Below are 25,637 nucleotides of genomic sequence, written 5' to 3' on the forward strand. Positions count from 1 at the left end.
TTTCTTGTTACAGGCTCACCTCCCCCAAATCTAACATTTCACCAAAGAAAGAAATTCTTTTCGGACGTGAAATATTATTTTTGGGAGGAACCTTTCTTGTTCAAAATTTGTGCAGATGCCATGATCCGGAGATGCGTGGCGGAGGAAGAGATGGGATCGATTCTTACGCATTGCCATGACCGTGAGGTAGGTGGTCACTTTGGACCAACGAGGACGGCGTCTAAGGTACTCGAATGTGGCTTTTATTGGCCAACCCTTTTTAAAGATGCTCGTTCTTATGTGCTCGCATGTGATAAATGCCAACGGACAGGTAACATCTCTAACCGTCACGAAATGCCCTTAAATAATATCATTGAATGTGAGGTTTTTGATGTGTGGGGAATCGATTTCATGGGACCGTTTCCTAGTTCTTTCACGAAAAAATACATTTTGGTTGCGGTGGATTATGTGTCTAAGTGGGTAGAGGCGGAAGCATATGCCACTAATGATGCTCAAGTAGTCCTAAAATTTTTAAAGAAAAACATTTTTAACCGATTTGGAACACCACGAGCAATCATTAGTGATGGTGGCACTCATTTTTGCAACAAACTCTTTGAAAAACTCTTGAGCAAATATGGTGTCACACATAAAATCTCTACCCCTTATCACCCACAGACGAGTGGTCAAGTGGAAGTGTCGAATCGCGAGATTAAGCGAATTTTGGAGAAAGTGGTAGGTGTCAATAGGAAGGATTGGTCGGTGAGATTAGATGATGCTCTTTGGGCGTATAGGACTGCTTTCAAAACACCGATAGGCACTACACCATATAGGTTGTTATTTGGTAAAGCATGTCATTTACCTGTCGAGTTGGAGCATCGGGCATATTGGGCAACAAAAGCGCTGAACTTTAATTTTACTGATGCAGGTGAACAGCGTTTGCTCCAACTGGACCAATTGGAGGAGTTCCGGAATTTGGCTTACGATCTCGCACTGTCGTACAAGGAGAAAACCAAAAAGGCTCATGACAAGAGAATCATCGAGAGAGAATTTAAGGAGGGTGAAAGTGTTCTGCTCTACAACTCCCGGTTGCGCTTATTTCCCGGCAAATTGAAGTCGCGATGGTCCGGTCCATTCGTGATCTCGAAAGTTTATCCATCGGGAGCTGTCGACTTGAAAGATGGGAAGGACGGGACGTTCACGGTCAACGCCCAGCGCCTCAAGCACTACATGGGTGGCACAGTTGAGCCACAACTTGGAATCACACGGTTCCAAGATCATCCGAACTGAGACGGACCGACAGTCAAGCTCTCGACTATAAATTGAGAACTATTCTTTTCTCTTATCTCGCATTTAATTCTATTTTAATTATTGTCATCCTCATTCGTATTTACTATTCATCTCGTTTCTTGTTCTTTATTTTGTGTAGTTGTGAAAAAAAAAAAAAAAAAAAAAAAAAAAAAAAAAAAAATTTGTGATTTGTCCCGAGAACTCGGCGCCCGGGCGGTACATTTTTACCGCCCGAGCGCGAAGCAGAGGCACAACTTCCAGAGAGGTGGGCGCTCGGGCGGTAAATCTTTACCGCCCGAGCGCGAACATTTGCCTTAAAAGTTTTTCCCGAGGCCCTGGCGCTCGAGCGGTAAATTTTTACCGCTCGAGCGCGATGCCTTTTAAACGCGAGATCCCTGTTTTTTTCTTCATTCTGCACGAACCCCCCCAATTTGTTCTCTCAATCCCTAACCCCCTTCCCTCTCCTCTCATCTTCTTGCAGGAAATCACTCCAACCAACAAGATTCACGCTGCGTGGGCACGCTCCTCCTTCGGATTTCACGCGTCCTCTTCTCCGGCTCAACCACAATCTCTCTCATCCACTCCTATGGCTCCAAAGAAGAAACAAAGAGGTACTTCCGCTTCTTCGACTTTTGATAGACATCGCTTTGTTAGTGAAGAAGCTCGGGCTAGGTATGAGCATGCTAAGATACATAGAAATCCGATAGTGGAGAGGGGATTCCGAAAACAACTTGAAGATAGGCACGTAGGAATTCGGATAGATTTGGAACGGCGGGGATGGGAAACTTTTTCCAATCATCCTAAGGCGGCGGTAGTCTCGGTGGTGCGTGAATTTTACGCAAATGCTTTGGAGGGGAGAAATGGGACGGTGTATGTTCGGGGTGTTCATGTCCCGTGTGACTCGGCAACGATCAACGCACTTTTGGAAACGCCGGAGGTCGACAATTCTCATTTTGAGGCGTTAACTGCTGACCCGAACTACGATTTGATTATCACAGCGCTATGCCATCCGGGTGCGGGTGCTATGTGGAAACCATTGGGCGGACCGCCGAGCTGCTTCGACGAAAAATTCTTGACCGCTGACGTAGCCATGTGGTACTTATTTTTGGCCCGACGGATGATGCCGGTCTCGCATAAGAGCGAGGTCCAAAAGGAACGTGCGGTTCTCCTTTTTGCATTAACTCACAACTACGACGTGAATGTGGGCACACTGATCAACTCTCAAATCATGTTGTGTGCTCGCAACAGTCACGTCGGTCTGTTCTTCCCGACGATTATATCCGAGTTGTGTGCCCGTGCGGGAGTTCTATTCCGGGACGACGAGGAATGAATTCAACCTATGAAGCCAATTTGCATCGACGACTGGAAAAGGAAGAATGCCAAGCGCCAAATCGACTTCCCCTCTCCCGAGGAAGATGTAGGTGGTTCTAGCACCGCCGCTGCACGTCCCCGTCCACCACCACCCCGTCGGAGAACTCAAACGGATATGATGGCTGAGAATCTCGCTTTCCAAACGTATCAGGGTCAATTCAACTCATATGTCTCCGACCATCTATCGCACATTGACTCCATGATGCGCTCGCTACTTGTGCAAGGAGGCACTGAACCAGGGACCGTGCCGCCGTCTCCGCTACCTCCTCCCCCATTCCAGTTCCAATACGACTACTATCCGCAGGGGGGCGCCGGAGTACAACCGCCGGATCATGATGAGGACGAGCCTTGATCAGGGGAGTTCACTGTTTCCCCTTTCTTTTTATTTTTGCATATTCCATCTTGCATTTGCATTCATGAGTTTGTTTGTGTTTTCTTTGTGTTTTTCGTTTTGTGCTATGAGGACATTGCACAACTCAAGTATGAGGGGGTCGGGTAGTTTGTTTTGTTTGCTTGTTTAGTTATTTAGTTGTTATTTGGGTTTTTGAGTCGTATTTTCGTTGTTAGATTGTGAGTCGTTTATGGTGAGTTGACATGATTTATGAGCCGATGATGATGCTGCTTTGAGAAATATTGATTGGGTCAATGCATGACGGATACTCTGGATTGTTGAAACATGAGTTTTGGTGCAAATTTTGAACTTTTTGAGCACATATGTGTGGGGCTTAGAATTTTGTAGAAATAATGGTGAAATTTGAAATTCTTGTTGGGTAACTTGAAAGACATCACGTATGAATTGATTTAGCGTGAAAACCCGTGGAAATAAGTCACTGATTGAGATCGTGCACGATAGCATTTGATGCCCCTTGTCAATACCCTGAATTGAAATATAGTACTCCTAACCAGCTATAATCCAAAAAGATATATTCGTAGCCTAGGGAGTACATGTGTGAAAATTGTGCATCAAAATGTTGAAATAACAAAGTTCTTGTAAAAAGAACTTTGGGAAAAAAGGAGATGTAAGGTGAGGGGGAGCCGAAAATAAAAGGAATGAAATTCTATTCCTAGGCTAAAAGTTGGAGATGTAAGGAGTCGAGGAAGTCAGACGCACAGTCTTGACAATTGCACAATGAAAATGATCGATGTACTCCCAACTTTTCGCCACTTGAGCTTATTTTCTTTCCTTTCGACACCCTTCTGTGCACTTAAAAATTAACTAAAGTTCAAATTGATGGTCAGTGATGAATGAACACGGGGATGCACGCTAGTAAGATTTGTACTGAAGTGTTGATTGAGTGACTTGCGTAACTTGACGATTGATCTATTTGACGTACGAATGACTAGACCCACCATGACACACACACACGTTCGAATTAGTGCCAAGACTTATTTGTAGATGAGAAAGAGTATTTAGTTGTGAAATGACTTGATTTTGATGAAAAATTTACTGAGGCATGAACATAAAGTTGTTAACTCACCATTAACTGTTTCTTGTGTTGGTTATTTCGTTTTTATTTTGTCTGTTTAGAATCTCGTACTTTAACCTATTTTGCTCGAGGGCGAGCAAAAGGTTAGTATGAGGGGGTTGATAGGGGGTGTTTTTGCGTGTTTATTGCATTAGTTTAATTGCGTTTACATTGTGCATGCATGCATTTCATTTACTTTTTGGTCATTTTTTGAGTAATTAATTGTTTCGATTATGTCTCACTTGTGTGTGATGAATTTGCAGGGAAAATGATCGGAGAACGAAAATCAGAGCCGAAAGTGTAAGGCTAGAGAATTTGGACAGAAAAAGCGGCGCCCGAGCGGTACATTTTTACCGCCCGGGCGCGAGAAGTGAATAGCTGAAGGAGACTTACAGAACATGTGGCGCTCGGGCGGTACTTTTCTACCGCCCGGGCGCGAGAAGGTGCATCCGAGACAGAACTATCGGCGCTCGAGCGGTATATTTCTACCGCCCGAGCGCGAATGCCGCATGTTACGAGGTTAATTACAGAGAGTGTGGCGCTCGAGCGGTACTTTTCTACCGCCCGAGCGCCGCCTATTTTTGGAAATTATGGTGTGCGATTCCTTACCTTATTTTGAAAGGGGAATGAGATGGAAAGTCTTCTTGGCCGACTTGGAGGAGATTCAGACATTAATTTCGAGCAAGCAAGGGTGGAAGAGAGCTTTTTGCACTCGGATTGAAGAATCGACGGTTTCCGGGCTTCGTTCTTCGCAGATTCCGTCACGCCTAGTATTTCTAGCTTATTTTCCTTTGTTTAAACATTGTTTTGCTTGTTTTAATTATGAATTCTAGTAGCTAAACTCTTTATATTTGTTGGGATTGAAGGGGATCCTACCCCAAACTTTTAGTTGTTAATTCATATTTTGATTTGTGCTTTGTTTTTGATTATACTACGATTTTATTTGCGTCGTTTGAGCGTAGCTAACTTTAACGACAATTTTGTATCACGAGTGAGTTCGAGAGAATAACGAGTGATAGGATCGAGTAGTATAATTCGCGGATCTACAATTTGCATAGATATATGAAATTGGATACGTGCCGATAGTCATAGTCCTTAGGGTCGAAAACTAGGGGGTTTCACTAATCGAAATGCGGTTCATTCTTGATAAATAATTAAAGACATTTAATTACTTCATTGAGTGAATTAGTTTGGCATAGCTCGAGAGAGTGTGTTCAATTGAGTAGGAAATCCTGTCGGAAGCGTAGAACACAATCGAACGAATTAATAAATTAATACGGGGTAGGTGAACCAGAATTCCCAACAAATCCTTTTATCATTTGAATTTTAATCAATTGATCTAGCATTCACATTTCATCTTGTCATCTTTGAACTTGTTTATTTAATTTTATTGCATTTTAGTAAGTATAAAACAACCACTCAAATTTCGTCGCTAAAGTTTAAATAACTGGAATAATAATTGTTAAATACAGTCCTCAGCGGAACGATACTCGTATTCACATACACTATATTATTACTTGACATCGTGCACTTGCGATTACTTTTTGAGCATACAAAATCATATTTTATTGGGGAATTCACAGTGCAAGTTTTGCTCGATCACCAATTCTATGTCGCTTTGCCTTGTTCATATTCTCAAATGATTTTTCAGTTAGTTTTTCTACGAATTCTTGAACTCGGGATTCTCATGTATCATGACTAATTTAACAAAAGTGAATGTATTTACATTTGCTTGTATTCAATTTTGGCATTGTACCACTGTTTGAGGGTTCATCTTGGCTATCAAAGTCCAGATGAATCTGAAATTCTCGGTCAACTATCTCTGAAATGCAAGGGTTGTCCAATCTTTGTCAACTATCTCAGTCTGTTTTCTCCCAGATGAATCTGAAATTCTCGCTCACTGATAATGATATGTCCGTCTTTTGCAAAAAATAAGGAGATGAAAATGGAATATCACGTTCGATGGACCTTATCTCCAAAGCTTTACTGGTTAAAGTTGGTTCTAGATGCCAACACCAAGGAGAATTTTTTTTTGTGATGACTGTTATCACTGTCAATGTACAGGTTAACTGGTCTTCTATCATCTTCGTTGCTCTTGTGGACATGGTTACCAAGGATTCCACTGGTTTTGCTGTTCAAGTCAGCAATATATTTTTTGTCCTGAATGTCTTTGTTTTCGCTGCACAAGACTTAAGAAAAACATACATGTTGGATCCTGCTAACGTTTTACCTCATTATACCATAATATTCAAGGTCTTTATTTAGCAGTATGCATGTGTATACAAATAAGGGAATGCCATATTGTATTAAAACATAAATAGTATTTAAAAAAAATATTTATCACATAAAAGTCAATAAGCTCAACCCACAAGCTGACTTTCTGAATACGTACTCTAATGTTACATCCAAACACCAACAAATCTTCTTTGATTATGTCCTTTATTCCTTCCGCACACTACACGGTCCACTTAGAGAAAGAAATACATGGCCCCTATTTGATCTGGCATACGGTTTTCTCTTTTAGAAAAATCGATTTTTTTTAAATATTTATCAATTTTTTCTTCACAAATTTTGGGGTTTTTTAGAAATAATTTTAAATAAAATAAAATAAAATTTCAAATCTAATGTAAATTGGGGTGTTTTGCAAAAATAGCAAAAGCCCCCTTGTGTTGAGGCTTTTTTTTAATAATATTGTAAATAATAAAACTAATTGTAAAACTATTGCAAATGTAAAAGATTTACAAATATATTGTAATCTAGGACTCACTGTCCCGGATTCTGACATTTTATTAAAAAAATTAAAAAAAAAAAGACACGGATTCTGAGAATCCGTGGAACACTGCCACGGATTCTGAATCCGTGGCAGTGTCCCACGGATTCTCAAAATCCGTGTACATTCCGCGTAATCTCCACTTTAAATAGAATAGTTTTTCTCTTCGGTGTGTGTATCATTCCATTTCTCGAAAATATTTGTTCCTCGTGTTGCGAGAAATATACCGAAATATTTGTTCCTCGTATTGCGAGAAATATACCGAGAAATATGGACAAAATCTATCGTTTTCACTTCGATCTTTATTAATATTGTTTGTTGATTTTATCATCCTTCTCATGCGTGCAAGACATAGGCGGACACGGAGGTGAATCCCAGCATTAAGCAATCTCCAAAGACATTTGTCAGATCAACGTGGCGGAATTAGTTCATCCATATTTTCAGCGTTGATATTATTTGATATGTGTCTATCTCGCAAATACAACACATTGTCCGTATTTTCAGCCATCTTGCAAACAAAAAATCATTAGTTAGCAAATATTAAATTTTATATTGTACAAAATTTAAATACATATTTTATACTAAACAAAATTTATTTGCAATTTCTCCGGCTTGAAAAAATTAAACGTATATGTTGATAATAAAACTAATTACTATAAATTTATAAAATTTTATATTTCAGAGATTAGCCTGAATGACAGGCTAAAGTATTTGTGTTAAATTATTTTCATTACTATGACATGATCTATATTTATTTGTAACTTGGAATCAGATTGATATAATAAAAATATTTATTTAAATTTCTGGAATTTAATGTAATATAAAAGTCTTTGGTTAGAACATAAGGTAAGAAGATGAACCAGGAAATGGTGAACACAAGGTTCGAGTTTATCCGAGAAAATAAATTCATGTTGTAGCCCTTCAGCCTGCTTAGCCGAGAAATGGCGTTTAAGGCGTTTATGGGTGATTTTTACGAATTTATGATTCTTTGGGCCCTCGATAAATCCTTTGTTGTTTAATTTCTCTGGTATATCTTTCGTAAATCCTTTTATGTTTTGTAAAATTCCAAGCAAGAATCTTATATTCATTATTATTCTGGAGTTTAAATTTCTCCTTTTCTTAGCTCAATTTGAGTTGAAGATGGTATATAGGCTGGAAACCAATAACCTCCATCTGTGCGAAAGCCACTAAGGAAAAGTTTGGTAAAACAATGACACGTATCAGATTCCTCTTTGATTCCAAGCCTCATATGGTATCAGAGCCATGGAAATAGTCTGGTTAATAATTTAACACTTTTTATTCAAATGAATTTTTTCAGTTCAAAAGAAACTGTTCATAACAGTTTAAATTAAGAATATGATTACCCTGAAAATTTAGATTTATTGAATAAATGGACTATTCCTAAGATAGATTCTAAAATGATCTATAAGTTAGGAACCTTTGAAAAAATTGGTTTTAAACAAGTATTTAAAACTACAGAATCATCAGTACCTCTTCATAATGAAGAAATGGTAATTAGATTGTTAAACAATAAAGATATTATGCCTTATATGAAGAATTATAAATTTATTCATATAGGATTAATTCAAATTGCTTTTAGACCTTTAACTTTAGAAGGTTTACCAGAAAGCTTCATAGTAGCTTTAAGAGATGGTAGAAATTTGAATTGGAAACAATCCCTTATGGGAATAATTCAATCTAGTCTGGCACATGGTCCAGTATATTTTGATGTTTATCCAAATTTATCTTTATCTTTGTCTGATATTAATATATTAGATTCTTTAACATTAAATGTTAAAACTCATGGTTATAATTATACTCCTGGAACAGAAGTTATATGTATCTGTTATCGTATTTATTATAAACCATTATTTACACTGAATCCTATGTGTAAGAGGATAGATAAAAAATTAAATGAAACTATTCTAATAGAAACTAATTTTAATAGATCTAATATTACAACCCGTAGATCTATAAAATGGGAAGAAATAGAATTTCCAGAAAACTGGATAATTGAACAAGCTGCTCCTAGAAATCCTATAATAAATAAGGATTTAGAACAAGTTATTCAAAATAATGAAGGAACTGTTCAAATACAGTTTAATAATGAACAAAGAAGATTATTACCCTCTTCTGTTTATGCTAGATCAGGATCTAGTCATTCTTTTATTTCTCCTCTAGATTATATGGTGGATATACCACAAACTTCTAGAGCATCTACTTCTCAAGTTAGAGAAGATTTAGAATCTACTAATACAGTAGATGATTTAATCATAAATCAAAACAATATTGTTCATAAAAGTAACTTTCAAAAAGTTAGAGAAACTGATACAGTTTCAGAAATGAATTTTAGTATTTAATAGATAATAAACCTAAAATTGATTTTACTAAAGGATCTTCTGCTAGAGCAAAGATCAATGCAGAATTTTATTTACCCAAATGGGAATCTTTCAGAGATTGGTACTTTAAAAGTTTTTCTGAAGAAGAGTTTGAATATATTGTTTCAACATTTTATAAATACTGTGAAAACCAGAATAAATTAATACATTTTGTTCCTTGGTTTTCTAAAACATTTATTATAGATTATATTTCTATTCTTGAAAGAAATTATAAATTTTCTTCAGGACAGATTCAAGAATCTGTTTATCCTACTCAACAATCTTTTATAATTGAAAAGAATAATAAAATTTTAAATTTTACTGCTTTTTCAAAATTATTTGATAATGATATGTTACAAATTACTGTTAAACATATAAATCAGATAATTGAAAAACAGAATTATACAAATTTATATCTTACGATTATAGGAGAAGAGATTAATTCTCTTAAAGATCGTATTGATAAAATTATTTTAGCTATCAATAAAATTAAACCAGATGTTCATATAGAAGAACCAGAAAATAATATTTTTTCTGTTGCTACTTCATCTATACAATCCCCTCCTGATATTAAGGATTTTAAATTTAAATCTTCTATTTCTGATATAGAAAAATTATTAGAAGAAAAATTTAGAAATCTTAATTTAAATACTCTTAATGAAGAGTTTGAGGAATTAGAAAAAATAAATAATTCTGATGAAGAAATTAATAAAATTAAATGGGCTGATAGACCTACTACATACAAATATTATTATAATAAACCCACTCCCATGGATGTTCTTATTGAAGAAAATGAATACATTTTTGCTAATAGCTATAATAGGAAAAATATTTATGAATGGAATATTGATGGTTATAGTGATAGGCAAATCTATAATACTGCTCACAGAATACTTATGTATAGTACTGTGTGTAAATCTTCAGGTAATACTGATAAAAATATTGCTAAAATGATAACAGCAGGATTTACTGGCCAACTTAAAGGTTGGCGGGATAATTATTTACATTATTCTCAAAAAGATGAAATCTTTAATTCTATAAAAATGGAGAATAATATTCAATCAGAAAATGTAGTATATACATTAATACTAACTATGATTGAACATTTCACAGGAAAATTCACTGATAATAGTGAACAAATTAGAACTTTATTAAGTAATCTAAAATGTAAAACACTTACTGATTTTAGATGGTATAAAGATACTTTCTTATATCGTATTTATGAGATTCCAGACTGTAATAATAGTCTTTGTAAAGCTAAATTCATAGATGGCTTACCTTTCTTATTTGCTGAAAGGGTTAGAAAAGTATTAAGAAAGGATGATATAAATATCTCTTATGATAATTATACTTATGGTAATTTAATTAATACTTGTATTCAAGAGGGTTTAGCTATCTGTAATGAATTAAAATTAAATAATCAAATTAAAAGACAGAATTTACTAGAGAAAAAACAGCTAGGTAAATTTTGTGATCAATTTGGTATGGACTTACCTAATAAAGGTAAGAAGAAAATTAAAGATAATAATGAGATCATTTATAAAAAAAGGTGAAGATAATCACTTACCAGATTTCTTAACTCGAGAATATTTATCTTAATGTTTTTATTCACAGATATGTACTCTCGAGGCAGAGGAGAGTCCTCTTATAGAGGGCGAGGTGGTAGGGGAAAACCCCCTAATATTATTACCCAGCATGGTAAACAGAGGCTAATAGCCCAGAACTTATCAAGTTCATCAGCCAATAATACTGAGCATGATACTGAGTTATACAATGAATTTCAAGAATTCTTGAAACAAAAGCAGAAGAATAATACAGATTCTCAGTCTTCAGCATCATATGCTAATATCATCAAAGAAGATGATAATGATTCAGCTCTTTATACAGAGACTAAACATCGTGAATTAATTCTTCTTATAGAAGAAAAAGATCTCCAATGGGAAAAGACTCAATGGACTATCATGGACAGATACTTTACCAATACATCATATGTATATGGTGCTTATAAGCAAAGAGGATTTTATGAAAATCTTCTCATTTCTACAAAAAGTGTTGATATAACTCACTTTTTTAGTAATACTCAACAGAAAGGAAGTTATAACTTCTCAAAATTCATTATTAAAAAGATTATATCTATTGAGGAATGGTATATATCTCCGTTAGTTGAAAAAGAATTTTATTCTGAACCTCATAAAATGAGTTTCAAATTCAATTTTTGGGACTATGTTGAGAGTTTTAATAAAACTCTATTTTATGAAAATGAAAAGAAGAAACATACTTGGTTTCTGAAAATTTGTGAAAACATTTTTCACCATCCTATTCCAAATTGGTTTTATATATGGTGGAAAATATTTGGTCCATCTGCAAAAATTTTGCCAGAGGTTTTTGTAAAACCTATGAATACATGGTTAAACGTGGCTCCATGCATAAAGAAATCCTTTTCTGATCATTGGATTGATGGCAAGACTTTATGTCTATTCTTCATGGAATTTTGAATTCCATGGATCTGGAGATGGCAACCAGAATGTGATTATACTGAGGAAGGTATCTCTTGCTTAAAAAGAGTCAGTTATACTAAATTCTGGGATAAAATGTTACGAGAAGATCCAGCAACTGGAAAACTTCATGGACATGATACTCTTCTCACTATGGAGGAAAAAATTTCTTTATATCAGAAAGAATTCCTTAATCAACAGGAAAAAGAGAAAGACTCTATGAGTCCCTTCAAGATCTTGACTCAGAAATACTCTGAGATTTATTCTAAAGAGAAAATGATTGAAGTTTATATTGAAGAAATGAAAAAAGATCTTTTCCAGAATATTGGATGCTCAGATTCAAAATCAGATAAATCAATGGCTTCCGAATCAAGTGAAAATCAATTCATACATCTAATGAAGATGCATGATGCACATGATACAGATGAGGATATTCCTCAATTATCTTAAATTGATGATATATTTGAAAATTTGAAGAAATTGCTCAAAGATAATATCAAAGATGACTAGAGCAGTTGATAGTGGAATCTCACTATTCAAGAGTTGGTGGAATAACACATCATGGAATATCGTGACAAAAAGTGGGTGGCATATCACTATTTACTTTTTGAATTTTGTAACAAAAGTTACTTTTGCTTTAATAAAGCATGTACTATTTTTATTTTAAGATGGAATCCGGGGTTTGATATCCGGCTCTTCTATCTATATATAGGTTACTTCTGTGTTCTTAGGAGGACACGGTTGAGTTTGCTCCCCTCTCTCTACTCTCTCTTGTATACAACCCTTCTGAAGTAAATCAATAAAAGTTTAAAGTTCTGCCTACAACCTTGTAAGTTTACTGTTTTTATTTTTTATTTTTTATTTTTTGTTTTTAATTTTATATTTCAGAGATTAGCCTGAATGACAGGCTAAAATATTTGTGTTAAATTATTTTCCTTACTATGACATGATCTATATTTATTTGTAACTTGTAATCAGATTGATATAATAAAAAGATTTATTTAAATTTCTGGAATTTAATGTAATATAAGAGTCTTTGGTTAGAACATAAGGTAAGAAGATGAACCAGGAAATAGTAAACACAAGGTTCGAGTTTATCCGAGAAAAATAAATTCATGTTGTAGCCCTTCAGCCTGCTTAGCCGAGAAATGACGTTTAAGGCATTTATGGGTGATTTTTTATGAATTTATGATTCTTTGGGCACTCGATAAATCTTTTGTTGTTTAATTTCTCTGGTATATCTTTCGTAAATCCTTTTATGTTTTGTAAAATTCCAAGCAAGAATCTTATATTCATTATTATTCTGGAGTTTAAATTTCTCCTTTTCTTAGCTCAATTTGAGTTGAAGATGGTATATAGGCTGGAAACCAATAATCTCCATGTGTGCGAAAGCCACTAAGGAAAAGTTTGGTAAAACAATGCCACATATCAGATTCCTCTTTGATTCCAAGCCTCAGATGGGTTATTTAATATAACATGTAATTATAATAGTTATTTATTAGAACATTTATTATAACATTTACTTATTAAGTATAGTAATAGTTATAAAACGTAGACATTAGTAATATTTATTTATTATAAACAATACAGTAGTAATAGTTATAAAACGTATACATTTATTGTAACTAAATTAAGTTTAGTGTATTATTTATACCATTATTATTATAATTATTCCAATAATAAAATTACTATTATAACTATTACGTGTTGCGTTCATCACTACACAATTATACAATTAATATTATATAATTAATATTTTATTTATTCCAATCTAATAATTATATATTTATTATTATGGAATTAATATTTGAATTAATCCAATAGTACAAGACGTATACATGTTTTATAATTAATTTAAATATATTTATTATTATACAATTATTATAGTAGTTATTTCTATAATACAAAACGTATATATTTATTATAATTAATTTAAGTATAGTTATTATTATACAATTATTATTATAAATATTACGTGATGTGTTTATTATTATACAATTACACAATTATTATTATACAATTAATATTCTAATTAATCAAATATTATAATTATATAGTTATTATTAAACAACTAATATTATACCTAATTCAAATAATACAATTACTATTATAATTATTGTAATCAAATTAAACATAATTATTAATATTACTCAAAAATTTTACGATACGTGAACATATATATTGTAAAATATAGTATTATAATTCTAATGAATAAAACTTACGTTAATGACGAAAGAAAAATGCTCAAACGGAAAAGTATTATAATTTTAAAAAAAATAATTTTAATGACGAAGACTTACGTAAATGAAGAATTCTGAAGATCCGTGCCGGAAAAAAAATACTCGATGCTCGGTGATAGAAATAACAATTCGCCCGAGGGAAAAAGAAGAATTGTTCGGTGCAAATGAGGAGGAGCGCACAAGAAAGGCTCGGTGATGAAAATGAGAAGGTGCGAGAGAATTTAAAGAAGGGGAATCACGGGAAGGAGTCACGGATTCTTTGAATCCGTGACTCTTTTTTTATTTTTTTTTTATTTTTTTTAAAAAAATTCTGAATCCCCGGCAGTTAATTGCGGATTATAATAGATTTGTAAACCCTCTCATTTTGCACTATTTTTGTAATGATTTTTATAATTTATATTATTTTTAAAAAAAAACCTTGTGTTGACGGACCTGCAAAATAATTTGCAGGATCCGTCATAGCACATGGAGGACATTGTTTTTTACTTCTTCTTTTTTTTAAAAAAAAATAATAATTTTGTAGATTTTTTATTTTTCTTTATAAAAAAGTGACTTTGGCCACTTATTTTAAAAAAAAAACAATTACATAATGATTGTTATATTTTATTTTGAAATGTTTGATTTAAATGTGGCAGCTCAATTTTGCATCCGGTCGATCAAGTATATTGGCGCGATTCATGTTTTTAAATAATATCTTTTTATTATGATAATTACAAAAGCACATAACGTTATAAAACATATAAGTAGTTTTAACAATTACATGTAATATATAGTTTTATATTTTGATTAATAAAATAATAATTGTTACCATAATAATTAATAAAAATATTATTATAATCATATTGAAGAACATGATTTAAGAGGTTTATGGGAGTTTGAGTCACTGAAATTTGGTGACTGGCATAGATGCAGTTTTTGTTGGATCAATTTTATTCATATGAACTTATATGTAAATAAATATTCGTTGTGAGTTGTTTATTAAGTTAAGCTCAAAATAAAGTTATCAACTAAAATTTCGGGATATTGAACTTTAATGTATCTAATACATAAGTGTAATTTCTGTTTTTATGATTGGCTAAAACAGAAATATCATAAGATAAACATTATCTATATATATGGGTTATGGTTCCTAGATCACGCTCTATCACGTTCCCTATTATCATCATCATTAAGAAAATAGTTTAGAAGAGAAATCTAAAGGTTTTTCTCAAGGAAAAAATGTGTAGATATGGAAGATCAATACACGTTCCAAAAATTTCAGGATTATGGCTTCAAATACTCTTCCACTTAAGTTTTCAGTCAAATTCTTAATGATTCAGCATGATGGATTATGCGGTTTATGAGTTTTCCCCAACAATTTTTTCAAAGGGAAAAAGCACGACTCATCAAATCGAACATACCTAGCTAGATGTATGTATACACGCGACCATCCTGATTGATACCCAATAAATATGAGTGTTTTATGCTCTGAGACATGGGAAACATTGCCACCCAGAGATGGGAAGAAAAGAGTAATTTGGATATCTTTTACAGGAGCATCACCATTAATGGTTGGGGTTTTTTTTTTAATAATATAATTTTAAAAATCATATATTAAAATATTGCAAATGTGGAGGAATTTTAAAAATATAACAATCCGGTGTATAAAACTCTGGATTCAATTTTAAAAAAAAATACAGACGTGGAGTCACGGATTCAATGAATCCGCGACAGACTGTCGCAGATTCTGAATCCGCGACAGACTGCCACAGATTCTGAATCTGCAACATGGTTCATTGAATCCGTGACTCCTTTTTCCAGACCCGTGACTCCTCTTTCCAATCCCGCGACTCCGCCTTCCATTTTAAATTGCGCCGAAGACTTACCATTCGAACACCACTTCTTCGGATTTTCTCAGCGCAAGTTTTCCTTGTTTTTCTTCTTCATTAGTTTCTCTTTATTTTTGTTTCATTTTTTGCAGCGACGGTTTTTGTTAATTAAAATTCTTCTCGATCAGATGTTGTGTTAATAAGTTTGTTGTTATCGAAAATTATCAGGTATGAAATTATTTTATTTTTATTGAATTACTGTTGTTTTATAATATATTTTTTATAATAATTCTTAACTTTAACAGATTATTTCGTACGAGAAAATCCTAAGAAATAACCTTATTTATTTCTTTAATTTAATTTATTATTGTTTTGGAATTATTTTTTTTGTAACGTTATTGTTTGGGAATTAATTCTCAAAATTTATTATTGTTTGGAAATCTTAATTGTTTGGGAATTTAGAAGTTACGGTAACTTTTTTTAACATTTTGGGAAGTAAACAAATTAAGTTTTTTATGTTCCTCTTCAAAATATGAAAATAATGGTTTTATCTCATTGTTAAAAAATTACATTATTTATACTAATGACAGTAATTTAAGTATATTTATTTATAGCTATTAAATTTAGATAATAATAATAATAATATTAATTGTGTACTAATTTTTGCATCCACATTTAAACAAATTTAGAAATACAATATAATTATTTACAATAAGTAGTTTATTTACGTATTATAAATTATTATTTATATTTTAAAAAAACTTATCACCTTTATAACATTTACCAATTTATCATCAGCATATAAGTTTTATTATTTATAGTCGAAAATTACAAATAAATTTCGTTTAATATACAATATTCAGTTACATTTTTTTTTATAAAGATTATAATATTTGTTATATAACGATTTTTTGTTTTCAAGATGGCTGAAAATACGGATAATGTGTTGTATTTGCCGGGTAAACATATATCAAATAATATCAACGCTGAAAACATGGATGCACTAATTCCTCCATGTCGGTTTGACAAATGTCTTTGAATATTGCATAATGCTGGAATTCACCTTCGTGTCCGCCTATGTCTAGCACGCATGGGTTTCTATGGAGTTATTCAGTTTGGCCAAATTAAAAATTATGATAATCATTTGCTTACAGCCAACGTTGAGAGATGGCGTTGGGAGACACACACATTTCACCTTACAGTTGGCGAGGCAACAATCACTCTATAGGACGTGGACCTTATTTGGGGGTTGAATATTGATGGCATTCCCATCACTGGTGTAGATACCGCGTACGACAAACATACGTTACAACAGCGCTGTGCAATTTGGTTAGGTTTTACGCCTACATCTTCTCAGATTAAAGGTGCATATTTTTACCTGACCGCTTTGCGAGATCATTGTGTAAATAATATGATTAATGATCAAAGCACCGAAGAGGACGTGACACAAAATTCTCGTTGTGTTGCATTAATGATCATTGGTGGCTGTATGTTTCCGGACTCGGAAGGTGCTGCTGTGAAACTATGTTACCTACGACAACGGTTAAACCGTTGTCGTAGGCCTTTTTCTTGTGGTGGCACTTGTTATACCCGCATGTCTATCAGATATAAGGCACACACCACTACCTCTGGAAACATGTCATGCAACATTACCGAGGAACCAATGCCAAGACTCATAATTTTCTTCATCAACAAGCGCAAATGCTAGCGGCAAAACCTGGTTATTGGCATCCAATGTTACTGTTATTAGTAGTTTGTGCTTATATTTGGTGTACATATGGGTACCTTCTACACTGATTACGTTGCGACAATGTCGAAAACCATCTATACATAGTCTGAATGCCCAAAACACAAAGTTCAAAACTTTATGTGGATGGTCATACGGTCGAAGATGCTTCCATTCTACAGTATTTCCTGGATTGCACTTCGACAAAGCTCCCATATATTTAAGAAGAAAAGTTACAGAGATTTCCCATGTGTCATAGACTATCTCCACCGCGCGTTTCAAACTCTGCCATGCCTTAGCATACGATATATCATACCCATCTTTTTGTTTAATACTTCCTCGCACATATTTGATCTCGTCTACAGGATCACAACGCACGATTCTCAAAAGTGTACTGGCTATTATGTTTACGTCAAGGTTGTGGTGATCTATACCGACTTGGGTAGATATGCATGTGTGATCATCACCATATTTTGTTATCATGAAGTAGCCTAAACTTTTTTTCATCGATGCTCAAAGTCCCCACCCATAATTGCCACCTTCGGACTAGTTCTTGCATTTGACCTTCCAAATTGTCGGAGAACTTTGGACAATGATATATTCACGTCTCAAAACCTGAACAGAAAAATCCTTCACTGAAGCTATTAAATAATTTTTGCTCTTAAAAACCATTTCTACACCGATCTCTGGCCTTTCAGGATTGTAAAAGTTTTTTCGTGATCCAGAAGGAATACCAAATGAATCTGGAATTTGTTAGTCATAGCTCTCATTGAAAAATTGGGGAATTTCACGTAAATGTTGCTCCTGTGCAATAGCAATGTTCTCTGTCATTGTTGGTCCAGACATTAACACACCCGATGTCCCTTCATTTGCATTGTCAACATGATCATCATCTTCTCCATCAATTGATGTAGTATACAAATCATCGTCTCTATTCATGACATGATGCGAACTGTCCCCAAATAAATCATCTTGCTCATCCATGTGTTCCATAATTAGGGAGGGAATATTTGCAGCCCCAACAGAACTATCGAAATGTCTTACATTTGTGGTATTTTCTTCATCAGCACATTAATTTAAATCCAAATGGTCTACTCTACTAGAACCCCATGGGACATCAACTCTTGATGGAACCGTGATATGATGATCTCAACTCCTGAAGAAAAACCCATTCTCGTGTTTTGTTCATCCCCCATGCATATTCTTCTTCAGTGTGACCCGTGATATGGTGATCCCAAGGACCAGTATTGATCCCAGAGTATGTCTGAGCTGACTGTTCATTGACGTGATACATAGAAGGTCCCGCTTCATTTAAACCTATTGTTCCCAAACCTTGCGTTATTACTGTAACGCACCAGATTCGACAACTGTCCTCACTGTACCAAGACGGATCTTTCCAGCGTGCGTATGTCCTCACTCACACGCACCCTAGGAAACTTCCCAGGAGGTCACCCATCCCAAAATTGCCCCAAGTCAAGCACGCTTAACTTTGGAGTTTTTATGCGATGAGCTACCGAAAAGAAGATGCACCTTCTTGATATGAATAATACCTATCAAATCTTTTAAGCCCTCTTCAACTGCACAGTCTCATACCTAAACAGTTTCCGAATCCCTCTCTTTCCGGTGCAAGATCGGTTCATCCATGTTCCCTCCGCCTAGAAGCCTGCCAGGAGCCGCTCATTGTCCATGCAACCTCATGGCACCGGCGATCACCCCCCGCCCTCTTCGACCCCAGGCCTCACACGCTTACCAGCTTCCGCTTGGTTCGTCCCCGAACCACACCGTACTCGGAGAGGTCGGCTCTGATACCAACTATAACGCCCTAGATTCGACAACTGTCATCACTGTACCAAGACGGGTCTTTCCAGCGTGCTTATGTCCTCACTCACACGCACCCTAGGAAATTTCCCAGGGGGTCACCCATCCCAAAATTGCCCCAAGTCAAGCACGCTTAACTTTGGAGTTTTTATGTGATGAGCTACCGAAAAGAAGATGCACCTTCTTGATATGAATAGTACCTATCAAATCTTTTAAGCCCTTTTCAACTGCACAGTCCCATACCTGAACAGTTTCCGAATCCCTCTCTTTCCGGTGCAAGATCGGTTCATCCATGTTCCCTCCGCCTAGAAGCCTGCCAGGAGCCGCTCATTGTCCGTGCAACCTCATGGCACCGGCGATCACCCCCCGCCCTCTTCGGCCCTGGGCCTCACAATTACCGGCATTACTGCATCAAAATCGTAATCACTTACGTTTTGTAACACTGACGATGAATCAACATACAAGTACATGCAATCCAGTGTCGGCAACTAAAACATAAATTGTAGACTATCATCATCTGTGATATAGACATGTTCTTCAATGTAACGAGACAACGAGCTATAACAATATTTCGTTGACAATTTGATGCAGAATTTTGATTGGTCGATCTCCAGCTTGTGGTGCACAGAATTCACCAGTGGAAAAAATGTAGTAGACCGAAGGATTTTAATGGGTCTGGTCACGGGAATACTATATCCAACCCTACCATCTTCAATAATGACGTAGACATCTGCGTAAAGTAAGGCCCTCACAGTATCCATGTCTGCACCAAAAAATATGACATAATGTATACAATCATAACAAAAAAAAAAATTAAAACTTTTTTTAGCCAAGTACGTAACGTAAGGCCCTCACAGTATCATCTCATGCATATAACTCGACATTTAAATAATTTTTTTCAAACAATATTATCAATTCATTTCACGCCTACATTTTACATTTGAATAAAAAAATTATTTCAATCCATGTCACGCCTAAATAGACTTTAAATGATTTTAAATTTTAATTAAAAAAATTTATTTCAATTCATGTCACGAATACTTCATTGACGTGACATGAATTGAAAAATTTTTACTAAAAAAATAAGTAGTAGACATGACTTATTTATTTTTATAAATTTTAAAAAACAAAGAAGATGATTTAAAATTAAAAATCACGCCAATTTAGTAAGCATGATACATTAATTTTATAATTACTTTTTACTTACTTTATTTTATTAAATTATTATAATTACTATACTAATAGTGAAAAAGCACCTAATATTAACTAATTTTCATATTTAAAAATATATTTAGTTTTAAAATACGATGGAAATTTTTTTCAAACCCTAGCATTTCTATTTATTATTACTTTCTTATTAGTATTTCTATTAGTAATTTTATAATTTTATTAATATTAATATTTAAAAATTTAAAAAAATTATAATTAATAGTATAATACAACTGAACAAAATTATAATTATATTAATAGAATATAAATAACACAATTAAAATATAAAAAATTACTGAAATTACCTTTTCAAATGTTGTTGTACAGAATTTGTAATTGAATCAGCGAACAATATTTAATATCTGCAATAAATTACACAAATTATCAGAAATATTATACAAAAAACAATATAGAAAGAAAAAACATGAATTCGACTCAGCCTCGACGCAATTCTCTCAAATTCTAATACTCAACACAATTCGCCAAAATCAAATTCTGAATTATTATACTCTGCACAATTCTCTTGAATTTTGATATTCGACAGAATTCTCGCAAATCAAATTATGATTAATGATACTCAGACGCTCAGCACAATTTATAAGGGGAGGAGTGTAAGGCCAAGATCTTGATTTTGTTAATCGGAGATTTTGATTATATTAATCTGAGATTATTGATTTTAAACTGATGTGATAATAGTCGGGCCATTCCGAGACCAGATTGAACAAAGCATATGAATTGTGCAAATTTTAGACAGAACTATTGGCGCCCGAGCGGTATAAAGTGACCGCCCGAGCGCCAATGTTCAACAAAGTATGCTGCGGGCAGAAGATGTGGCGCCCGGGCGGTAGGTTTTGACCGCCCGAGCGCCAATGATTAAGAGTGGACAGAACCTCCCGCGCCTGGGCGGTAAGTTTTAACCGCCCGAGCGCCGAGCAAGCGTCCGGGTGGCAATTTATGACCGCCCGAGCGCCAACCAGAATTGAAGAAAATGTGACACGTATCTCTAACATGCAAGGTGATATACATATATACGTTTCCCTCTTCAGAATGCATCAAAAACGAAGAAAAGAAATCGAGAAGCCTCCAGAAATCCTTACGCCTTTACACTTCAATCCGTTCGTCTGATTTTGAATCCGACTTCGGTACTATGTTCCTATCGACGCAGGCTTCAACTGGACGTAAGTTTTGTTAAGTTTTGATATGTCTTGAAATTATGATGTTGTCAGAATCGGATACAATTCATATATGATGTTCTTTACATAGTAGACATCATAGAATCAAAGACAGATAGAAAAACAGACTGATTATGGAATTGTTATGAATTTCGGATTTGATGGAGTTGAGATATGATATTAGATGTGTATCGTTATTGATCATGAGTTACAGGAATTGATATGTATCAATTTGTACTGCTGGGTATATTGAAATTGGGCAGTTATGCCGTTGAAACAGAATGTGATTTAGTTCTGGTTTTACCCAGTATCGATTGAGTGGGATATTTATATCGTATTCCTCGTTATTGTCATTACCAGATTGAGTATTGACATGCATTGAATCCGAGACTTCGACAGAGTCACACTGATATAAAGACATGTATAAATAAATGTTGATTCGGGATTGCCCAACTCGAGTTAGGTTTGACTTGAATTTCCCAAAATCACATACTTTATTTTATTGTATTGATATTTGCAGATTATCAGATTGATATGTGTCTATTGAATTATAGCAGAGCCAGAATTCGAGTCTAGGACAGATCAGCCTAGCTAGGGCAGAACCGCCAGGTCTTTGACAAAACAGCTAAGACCCTAGACTTACGGTGTATCGATGAGCTTAGATGTAGATTGACGTCTATTGTAGACATTCGATACAGCATACCAAAGTCTAAATTAGATCGGGATCCCTATATTAGAAATAAGTTGAGATAAGATAACAAGTCATTGACTTAAATACAGATTCGTATTGATTCATGTAGTCAGATTAGACACATGTTTTAATGATGTTTATTATGCTCTTATATATGTTTTGTATGATTGCATTGATACATTGTTTATACTGGGATTTTATTCTCACCGGAGTTATCCGGCTGTTGTCTTGTCTGTATGTGTGCATGGCAACAGGTGGGACAGGTTCAGGGTGACAGAGGTGAAGCGTGATCGAGATTAGAGTGGTGATTCCGGACGTGGATATAGATAGGTTTTATTACTTGATTGTAGTAGTTTAACCTTAGTTTTGAACTAGATGCATGTTATACAGGACTTGTATTATTATACTGGTTTGTATAATAGAATGATTCCATTACCTTTCGTATTTTAAAAAAAAAAATTAAACCCTGTTTATTCTAATTGATTAAATTAGTCCCAACGATGATTAAGAAAATGATTAGCGTTCGGGTCCCCACAAGGAGAGTCACAAATTGTAAGAATTATAATTAATAAGTAAAACCGTGGTGGAAAAATGCTGAATATTTGCCAAGGAAGAATGCCAAATCGAAGGAAGAAAGGAATAAGTCTAGGGCTGGGATCGGGTAGGGACCCGTCCCGTAACCCCCTAACCCGATAAGACTTGGGAATAAAAAATGATTCCTGATCCCGTACTCGACAAATATCGGGAATGTTCGGGATCGGGTCGGGAAGGGAGACAAAATCCTGATAAATATTTTTTAAAAAATTCGGAACCTGAAACTATGAAACCACATCCCTTATGATATGAAACTAGCATAAGAGATTGAGTAGAGATGTGGCTTCCTTTCCCAATTCTTGGATTACACTTCTAACCCTTTAATGTTATGGTTCCAATGGATTCACTCATGAAAACGTGCAACAAAAACCAGAACATTTTTGCAACCAAGTGCCGAAATTGTATGTTCAAATTAAAATGTAACAGGAATGTTCAATCTGAAAATTATCTACCATCTATCAAACTACTATTTCCATTCTGAGAAAGCAATCACAGTTGAGAAACATCGAACATCTGTCCAAACCGACATTCAAATACTAAAGCAAGAAAGAAATGTATCCAAGCAAGAAAGAAATGTATCCATATGCAACTTTCGCCTCCTAACAAAATCATTCATCGAAGCTTTCACGAGGATGCAACTTTTAGTCCGACAGGTCTTCAGCAAGAGTGTGTTTCCAACAATCATTCATCTAAAAGTTGATGAAAGAAAATGACAAAATCAAAATTCAATTAAATAACATATGAGCAAACAACATATACACTTTGAGTCTTTAGCATCAGGTTTTTAAAGTCAAGATGACTTTATAACATATCATGCCAATCTAAATATAAAAATATATCCAAGCAAAAAAAATTATTAGATTCTTACCATTAATCCATTATTCTTCCACCACGAGACCTTTGGAGCTTACACTTGAGGGATGCATTACTTTGTTGTGTGCATGAGGGTACCTACAAACAACATATATTATATAAACATAATCTAAAAATATTTAATATAAATATATATCAAGCACCAACTTTTTTTAAAAAAATAAATATACCAAGCACCTACTTACCATTACACAAAACTATAAATATATACCAAGCATGAACTTATTTCGCTTCAACTTACTGAGCCACATTCTTTTCCATGAACATCAATGAATAAATAAAATATATAATAAAATCATGTGAGCATTTTCACAATTACAAATAGGTGATCGATAATAGAACATAAACATACATCCACTAGTGCACACAAGTGCTTCATAAAAAGTACTAAAAAATTTAAGTAAACATAATTTAAGTATTCATAAAAAGTACTAAATGGATCTTTATAAAACATAAACATAATTTAAGTATTCATAAAAATTACTAAAAAATTACACGGAAACAATAACAACTCCCCACAATCCAGTGATCCACCCAACACAGTTATTTTTTGTTTTTCTGTTTTTGCTGCAAGCTTATGTAGAAAAATAGAAAGATATTTAGAGAACTTCGAATACATGCTAATACTTACAAAAAATCAAACAAAAACCAACAAAAAACAAGCAAGAATTCACGAGGAAAACAGCCGAGACTCACGCAAAAAGCAGGGCTCGTGTAATCGGCTCAGGGCTGCTCCAATGGAGCGAGGTTCTCTCGATTCAGGCCGCTACAGGAGACGTCTGGACCTCAGCTGTAACCCATAGCGGTCGAGCACCGATTCACGACGACGCGGCGGTCGGATTTGGGAGAAGGAAGAGGGGCGGTGGGTTGGGTTTAGGGCTTTTAAAAAGAATGGTGCGTACGTTAATATGAAAGCCTGAAACGAAATGAAAATATGAAAATTGGATAGGGCCTGAAAGTGGGGATTTGAGGATTTCCTATTTTTTTTTTTTAAATTTAATAAAAAAATTATTAATATATTCGGGTCGGGTCGAGAATCACGTCGGGTATATCCTATATTCCCGATCCCTTTCTCTATTCTGAGCGGGTCGGGACCGGGTCGGAAGTCGGGAATTTTCTGATTTTTGCCAGCCTTAGGAATAACGCGGAATATCTAAGCAGAAAATATGATCAATACTCGGTGCAATTTATAGCAAGGGGAATGGGCACAGATTCATAGAATCCGTGACACACTGTCAAGGATTCAACGAATCTGTGATATGAATCCGTAACACGCTGTCACGGATTCATTGAATCTGTGTCTCCTTTTTTTTAATTTTTTTTCTAAATTTAGATTCCGTTACAATGTAATACGGATTATACTACTTTTATAAAACTTCTCAATTTGCAACATTTTAATAACGATTTTATTAATTTGTAATATTTTTTTAAAAAACCCTTAATGGTTGTCATAGGCAATCTTTTAAATAAAACACACTACTTTCGAGAAAGCATCTTCCCAAAATACCAAAGTCATATACGCTTGGGCAAGAAGAGAAAGTCTAGTGTCTACAATTTATCGGTTTTTCCGTTTGACGACAACATTTTTTGAGACGTATGTGGAAAAAGCAACTAATGAATTATTCTATGCCATATCACGGGGATATGAGTTGTGTGTATCTTTATTTGGTTTTGCAACAACTTATCCTAAATCCTTCTGTGAGTGGCCGGAAGCAAGACGCAGAAGCGCTCCAGGATAGTAAAAGATGCACACACGTATG

General features: G+C 34.5%; 1 long non-coding RNA gene across 1 annotated transcript; it reads right to left on the reverse strand.

Annotated features, from left to right (window-relative positions):
* Window positions 1–23,165: 23,165 nt before the first annotated feature.
* LOC140810778 (uncharacterized) lies at window positions 23,166–24,779 on the reverse strand. Its single transcript, XR_012113294.1, has 3 exons — window positions 24,574–24,779; window positions 23,873–23,955; window positions 23,166–23,693 (listed from the first exon to the last, which is right to left on the reverse strand). It is a non-coding gene; the product is annotated as an uncharacterized lncRNA (long non-coding RNA).
* Between the last annotated feature and the right edge of the window lie 858 nt (window positions 24,780–25,637).

This window comes from Primulina eburnea, chromosome 13, assembly GCF_022965805.1.
Source record: "Primulina eburnea isolate SZY01 chromosome 13, ASM2296580v1, whole genome shotgun sequence".
NCBI lineage: Eukaryota > Viridiplantae > Streptophyta > Magnoliopsida > Lamiales > Gesneriaceae > Primulina > Primulina eburnea.